Source organism: Elaeis guineensis, chromosome 13 (assembly GCF_000442705.2).
Source record: "Elaeis guineensis isolate ETL-2024a chromosome 13, EG11, whole genome shotgun sequence".
NCBI lineage: Eukaryota > Viridiplantae > Streptophyta > Magnoliopsida > Arecales > Arecaceae > Elaeis > Elaeis guineensis.
The window spans coordinates 1246194-1253227 of record NC_026005.2 but is presented as its reverse complement, the minus strand read 5'-3'; positions in this window follow the sequence as shown (position 1 = coordinate 1253227).

Here is a 7034-nt window from a genome sequence, read left to right as displayed (position 1 = left end):
TTCCATGACTTTGACTTTCAAAACAAAGAGTTACAAGATGTCCTTCAGGCAATGAGCTTCCCTTTAGGAAAGGCATGGCTTTCCAATGATTGGGCTTGGACAGGTTAATTGGGCCTAGTTTGGCTGGACTGGGATTGCTTCTATAGTATGCTTCCTTGTGCTTCATCCATGGATACCTCTGGTGTGATAGTGCTTTAAAAAAAAAAATGCATGAATTAGAGCTATCTCACTAGCCATGTTCATCTCCTTTGATTTCATAGCAGGTTGGCCTTGACCCTCCTCTGCTTTTGAGAAAAGAAAACCTAGCCATGCTCATCCTTGCTCCACACTGGATAGAAACCTTAAAACACTTCGTCTAAATGTTTAAAATGTTCGTTATCCTTGGTTTTTGTGTTTAGGCTTATGGAGGCTCGTTGGCTGAAGTTTCTGTAGCACTCTCTTAAGGGGCTATTTGGAGTCCCAAAGGGGAGATGCACGCAGACCAAGTTGCAGGTGCAGACCACCATGTTTATTTGGGTGCCTGAACTCAAACTACAAAGTTAAGTTTCTCATTAGGCTACAATTCAAAGCTATCTTGCTAGGACGCCTCATTGTTCAAATGACCGTGGAATGAGTTGCATTCACTCGGGTGGGTATCTTAAATAAAAATAATAATTTTCTCTTTATTCCATCTTGATCAAAATCTGAACACCCCATTCTAGAGGTGAAAGAGGTATATATATTATACATCCGGATCTATTTTTATATCCGAATCAATCCGAATATTGATAAAAATTTAAAGATCCGACTAATATTTGTATCCATATCCATATCCGTCAAGAAAAAATGAATATGGATATGGATAGATAATTATCCAATTCATAGCCGAATATTCGAATCTACATATAGTCCTATATAATTTTATATAGCACTTGTTGGTACGAAGATTCGCTCGATGTTGGTACGCTGAAGTCGACGGTGAAATGGACCTCTTGGGGGTGTGATCTGTAAAAAGTTCTGACCGAAAGTTGCTTCGGCGAAGATCCTTCGACGCTCAAATCAAAATTTTCGTTCAACATAAGAAGGAGCATGAGAGGCAGAGTAATGATATATCTTTTTTAGAATTCTTTTTGAGTCTCTTTTATAGACGGAGAGCTCGAGCTTTAGTTGGCAAGTTGGTTGTCACGATCCCACGATTCGTGGGGTGCGAGACTATCGCTCGAAATTTTGGGATATGGTGGCTGCGGCTGCCTTATCAGTCCAGCGATAGTTGTTGTCTGGCTAGCGCCATATTTTGAATCGACTGGCCAACTGAATGTTGTGGGGATGAGGATTAGTCACTGACAACCAGGAGTCGGTCGCTTTGTGTTACTGCCAAATCTGCTTAGCGGCGCATAGGTGGTCAGTCAGGAATGGCCAGTCGATGAAGAGACATCAGTGGTGATGAACAAGGGTTGTTGAGCGACGGTCAACGGGCTTTCATTTGCTCAAGAGGTAAAACGCCGATCAGATAATCGCAGAGGACTAATTTGGCAAAAATTGTAGTCAACCTCGAGTCGGTGAAGGCTTCAATTGATGGGCCCGCTATGCACGAACGTCTTGCGCCCTGAGCCTTTTCATATAATCGGCCCATACAGAATTTCTCCCAACACATGCCCCCTACTTTCGAGTCTGACTTTAGTCGGACGCAGGGAATTCACTTGTCTTCCTTAAAGCGAGGAAGTGAAAAGGCCCTTTAACTGATGGGACATGTACGACTTCTGGGATAGAAATGAGGCGGCACGACTTGAGTCATCATGGCGGAATTAAATGGGCATTGTTTCAAAATCTCCTTTTTGAATCGTGGTGCTGATTTGTGCAACTAGCAGCAGTCGACCAAATAGAGAGATACTACTTGTGCCACGTACTGCGAGTTGTTGGAAAAAAAATGATTCGACATCTGGACATTATCTTCTCTTACCTATAAATGGGGGAGGTGCTTGTCCCTGGCTTTTTCGACTGCTGCCAGATTTTTCTATTCCTCTTTTCACTTTTCTATTACTATAGCTTCTCGGAGCAAGGAGCTCCCTCTTTTTTCTCGGTAGTGCGACTTCTTCAGAGGGGTTTTTGAAGGTTCCGATGACTACTTCATTCCATCTGCCTCTTTTTTCATGCTCAGGTGGATTTTCTTTTTCACCTATCTATCTTCCTGTTCCTCCTTTTCTTTCTTTAGTTAGCTTTCTAGTCCTTTGGTTTGAGAATGGCTGGGCAGAGCGAGCTTGGTCCCAGTGGCTATAGCTCTATACTAAATTTGGATGACTTGAGCTAGATACGAGTTTGGTACGAGATCCTCCTAGACTTTGATCTTGAGCTTTTTAGGGCAAACGAACATGTAGACAACTCGCCCCCTGATCAACTTGTCGTATACGAGAAAGCACTTTAGACGAGCTTAAGATTTTCTATTCATCCTTTCATCCTTGATGTTTTTAATTTTTATGATTTATCTCTCTACGCCATCGTTTCGAATTTTTTTAGGTTTGTAGTAGGTTTTTTAGTTGTATGTGTCATGGCTGGCGTTCAGCCATCCGTTGATCTTTTTCATTCTTTCTTCACCATCAGGAGGTATCCATATGCCAAGGACTGATGGTATTTCTCTTCTTAGAGGAGGATTTCTCCTCTGATCAAGGGTGCTCCTTCCTCTATCTACGAGTGGAAGGGGCAGTTCTGTTGGGATTTCATGGTTTCATATATGTAAAAATTTTGAAACAAGTACGCAGCAAAAATTTAAAAATTTAGATTAAATCTAATTTAATCTAAGCATGCATAAAATCAAATCTTAAAATCATAAACAAAATCTACATATATAAGATAGGATTTAAATACAGAAATCAAATAGAAAAAAATAAATAGAGAAGATCTAATCTTCATACTTGGCTCGAGTCGATCTACATCTTAAACTGATGATCATGGATATCTTCTGAAGATCTCTTGAAGCCACACAAGTGTCCGACTTCTACGGATATCCATATGAGATCTCGATCTAATCAAAAAAAATTTTATCTCATCAGGATGCTAGCTTCCTTGCAGCGATCGCATCTTGATGGTTGAAATTTTTTTTTTCTCTCAAGATAATCTTAGAAAAGAAGAAGAAAATAAAAGGATGATGATCTTTATGCTAGAAATCATGAGAAGAATACTTTTTTCTCTTTTCTTTCTAAAACTCATGCACCAAATCTCTACGATAGAGATATAAGAATTTTTGTCCAACTCTTGGACAAAGAGAAAAGAAAAACTCATGTCCAAACTAAGACAAAAGTGAGAGAAGAGGCCTCCAACAACCAACATTTGGTTGTTGGTAAGAAAGAAAGGATAGGAGCACACATACCTCATGCCTCTTGGACCTTCACGCCGTACCTCTCTCCTTTAGATTTTCACACACGCCTCCCCTTAATTTTGGCATCAAAATCTGATCTCATCTAGTTGGTTAACGTCCACATATGGTGCCATGTTTAAATAGGAGAAGAGATAGTGTTTTGGTAGGAGATAAGAGTCCAAACTCTCTTGGACTCTAAATTTTATGCCACCCAACACCTTCTTATTTTGCACCCCATATCACACGAAAAAATCAGATGGTGTGAACTCCTTTCACGCTAAAAAACTCACGTAAAAAGGGAGAAATATTAGGTGCTAAAATAAAGTGGGCGTGGGCTGGTTTATGGCACATGGAAGGGGTGAAGTCCAATCCACATGGGACTCCTCTTTAGGTAGCTGATTTAAATCAAATAAAATTTTAACCAATTTTAATCATATTAGAAATTGATTAGACCCAAATAGATTAAAATCTAAATCTGATTAGGTATCCAAACTATTTAGATTAGACATTATCTAATTAGAAGAAAAGTTCTAGTCCTTTTGGACTCTCTCTTGATGCTTGAGTAAAACTTAATTTAATCCTAATCTGATTAGGATTTAGTGCACCCATGAAGAAGAGAATTTTTAGTCTAAATAGAAACTCAAACACTCTTAGTTAGATCTTAGTCTAATTAAGAATTAAGTCAAACCCAAATCCTAATCAAACAAGAAATTATTCTACCATACAATTTGGTTTGATCAAATCAAATCCATATCAAGTCAAATTAAATCTAATTTAATTAGACTTGATGCAAGCCCCATTGCTCAATCATATTGAGCTAATTAGCAATCCAATTGCTAATTAATCCTCCTATAACTCACTAACTCTTTAGCGAGTTAATTATAACTTTTGCATTGGATTAATCATCAATCAAATTGATAATTAAATCCTATCACGATTTACAATCATAATTCAACCATCTGATCAGTCAAAAATCTCTTTATATGTGATCCTATAGATTTTATTCTGTCTGATAGTGAGATATAATATGATTCCTATCACAATATCATCAAAACTCATTTTAATGGGTTGAAACCATTCTAACTCTGTCCATCAAGGATCATCGATCATCGAGATGATGCTCGTGGGTCTTACAATCCACCAGTGATACCTAGCAGTATGTAGTGGCAATCCAGCAGAATAAAAGGTGATGAATCTCTAGATACAGTTAACGTATGATATAGTCTCTCTATCATGAGTTCCGACCAGATGACAGATCATGGATGAATCGTCAAACCTCATCATCAGTCATATGATAGATTCAATTAGTTCGAGTCTATGTATGATTCTCATAAAAACTCTTTTCCATCAATCACACTATTATGGTCACAGACTTAAAGACTCAGCTTCTTAAATTCCATCGGACTACTTCTTTCTGCTAGGATCGATAGATTCCATCTAAGTTGACATCCTACTCTTATAGTGGAGCAATTATCGTCAACATCTACTACAAAGACTCATTGAGTTAATATTTATATGTAGTCAAACTCCAGCAGCCTCACTGCGAGCAGCTGTAGCATACAGATTAAAAAATCAGTCACACTACTGTAGCATCGAGAAAGTCACTAACGAATGAGTAGACATTCATGTGACTTCTCGTATTGGTCATGCTCAGTGCTAGTTATTCTCTAACAACCACCTGCACTCTCGCTCCAGTGTCACTATACCGCAGACTTGAGACTCATCTGTCCGAAAGAAGTGATCCGTGCACTGATTTATCTGGATCAATCACTATCCCATGATGATTCTATGATCAGGAATAATTTAAGAATTAACCATCAATTATACATGTCTCAAATTCTTAACTCTTTGAGAATATATGTCATCATCTTGTTAATCTTTTAGATGATTTATGGACACATAAAATATGAATGATAATATAAGTATCCTTTAAGTACAAAATTATATTCTAGTAATATGATATGCGTCAGCCAAGATTGACTTCTAAGGCATACATCCAACAATCTCCCACTTGCACTAAAGTCAATCTATCATATACCAAGCCCCATCTTCTTAAGACAGACTTTAGTCTTCGACTAGCTAAGTGACTTACCAGTGGGTTACCCACATCTCTTGTAGAGTTTGCTCTCTGCATCTCAATGTATTTCTACTTAAGGTAGTCACATGTTCTATTGGTCTATGTATTTGGATATCTGGTGAGATCTAGACTCCATTATCTTTGCAGTATAGTGTCATGGCATCTGATGGTATGACATCCAGTTCTGCAACTAACATTAGAACCAGAATGCATCCTACACATTTACAGTATACTCAGCTTCTATTGATCGATTGCTTGAAATTTTTTCAAGATATCGAATCGTGATTACATAGGAACACATCCATACAGTAGACATTCTACTATTTAACATCAGATATTAATCTAAATTGGTGTATCCTCCCACTCCTAGCTTTAACCCTTCTCCAGAATTAAGAACAAATTCTTAGTTCTTCTCAAGAACTTAAGGATGTTTTCACAGCAATCCAGTGCTCTTAACCTGGATTCAACTGATATCTACTCGTGACATTCACAGTATTAACTATATCAGTTCAAGTACATTACATGGCATACATTTATGTCCAAATAGGTAGCAGACCCCTCTCCGAGATTTCTATGCTGAACCCTTTCAGCATCTACTCTTTGTACTTTATCTGTGAAAACACAAACATCTAATTGCATCTATCTCTATAGATCTTTATATTCTCAAAATATAAGATACTTGCTTTAGATCTTTTATGGAGAATTCTAAATATAATTATATTTTAACCGATGTCAGTATTGGATATTCCTACTGATCTTTTTGAAAAATCATAATTCCTCATTACTGATCAAACAATTTGATCATATCATCAAAATGAATATTCCAACTCTAAAATTATTTAGACTTTGTGATCTCCTATCACAAGAAGTGAAATCCATAAGCTATTCCATATAGAAATCTTCAAAAGATATCTAAAATCTTCAAAAGATATCCAGTCAGAAAAGCTATTTCACATCCCTTTCTTAGAGTCGATGTCCAACATCACCTCATTGTAGATTTTGGGATCATCTCTATGTTCTTTATCTCCCATGAGAAATAATTTTTCTCTTCATCCTCTATTAAGTATACCCAAGTACCTTTCGAGAGGATGGAAGATCATACTATATGTATGAGGTGGAGGAGGAATATACGTATACTGGCTCATCATAAATAGATTCTTTAGGTCATACAGCTTGCTGTTCTTCAGAGACACTCTCTTCGAGCTTAACTTTTCTCCCACTGCTTTATCTTGGTTAAATAATTATTCAAAAAGATAGCATAATGGGTCACAATCACATTGTGATCCTTTCAGAAGAAAAGTAATATCTCAAATTTTTTTAGGATGAGCTTTATAGACCTATCCTCTAATATATCCGCCTGCTATCCTTGACATAGGTTGGACATCCTTGAATCTTGAAATAATCAAGATTCAGTTCTCACTATGTTGTATCTCATACGGTGTGGTAGGAACAAATTTAGAGAGAACTTAATTTTATAAAAATAAAGCATATCCCTAAAGAAATAAAATAAATCAGTGAAGTCCATCATGGATCGAACCATATCTCATATAGTCCCATGACTCTTCTTAATTATCTTGTTGAGTTGAGATGTACTAAGAGGGATCTAATATGAAACTATGCTATTTT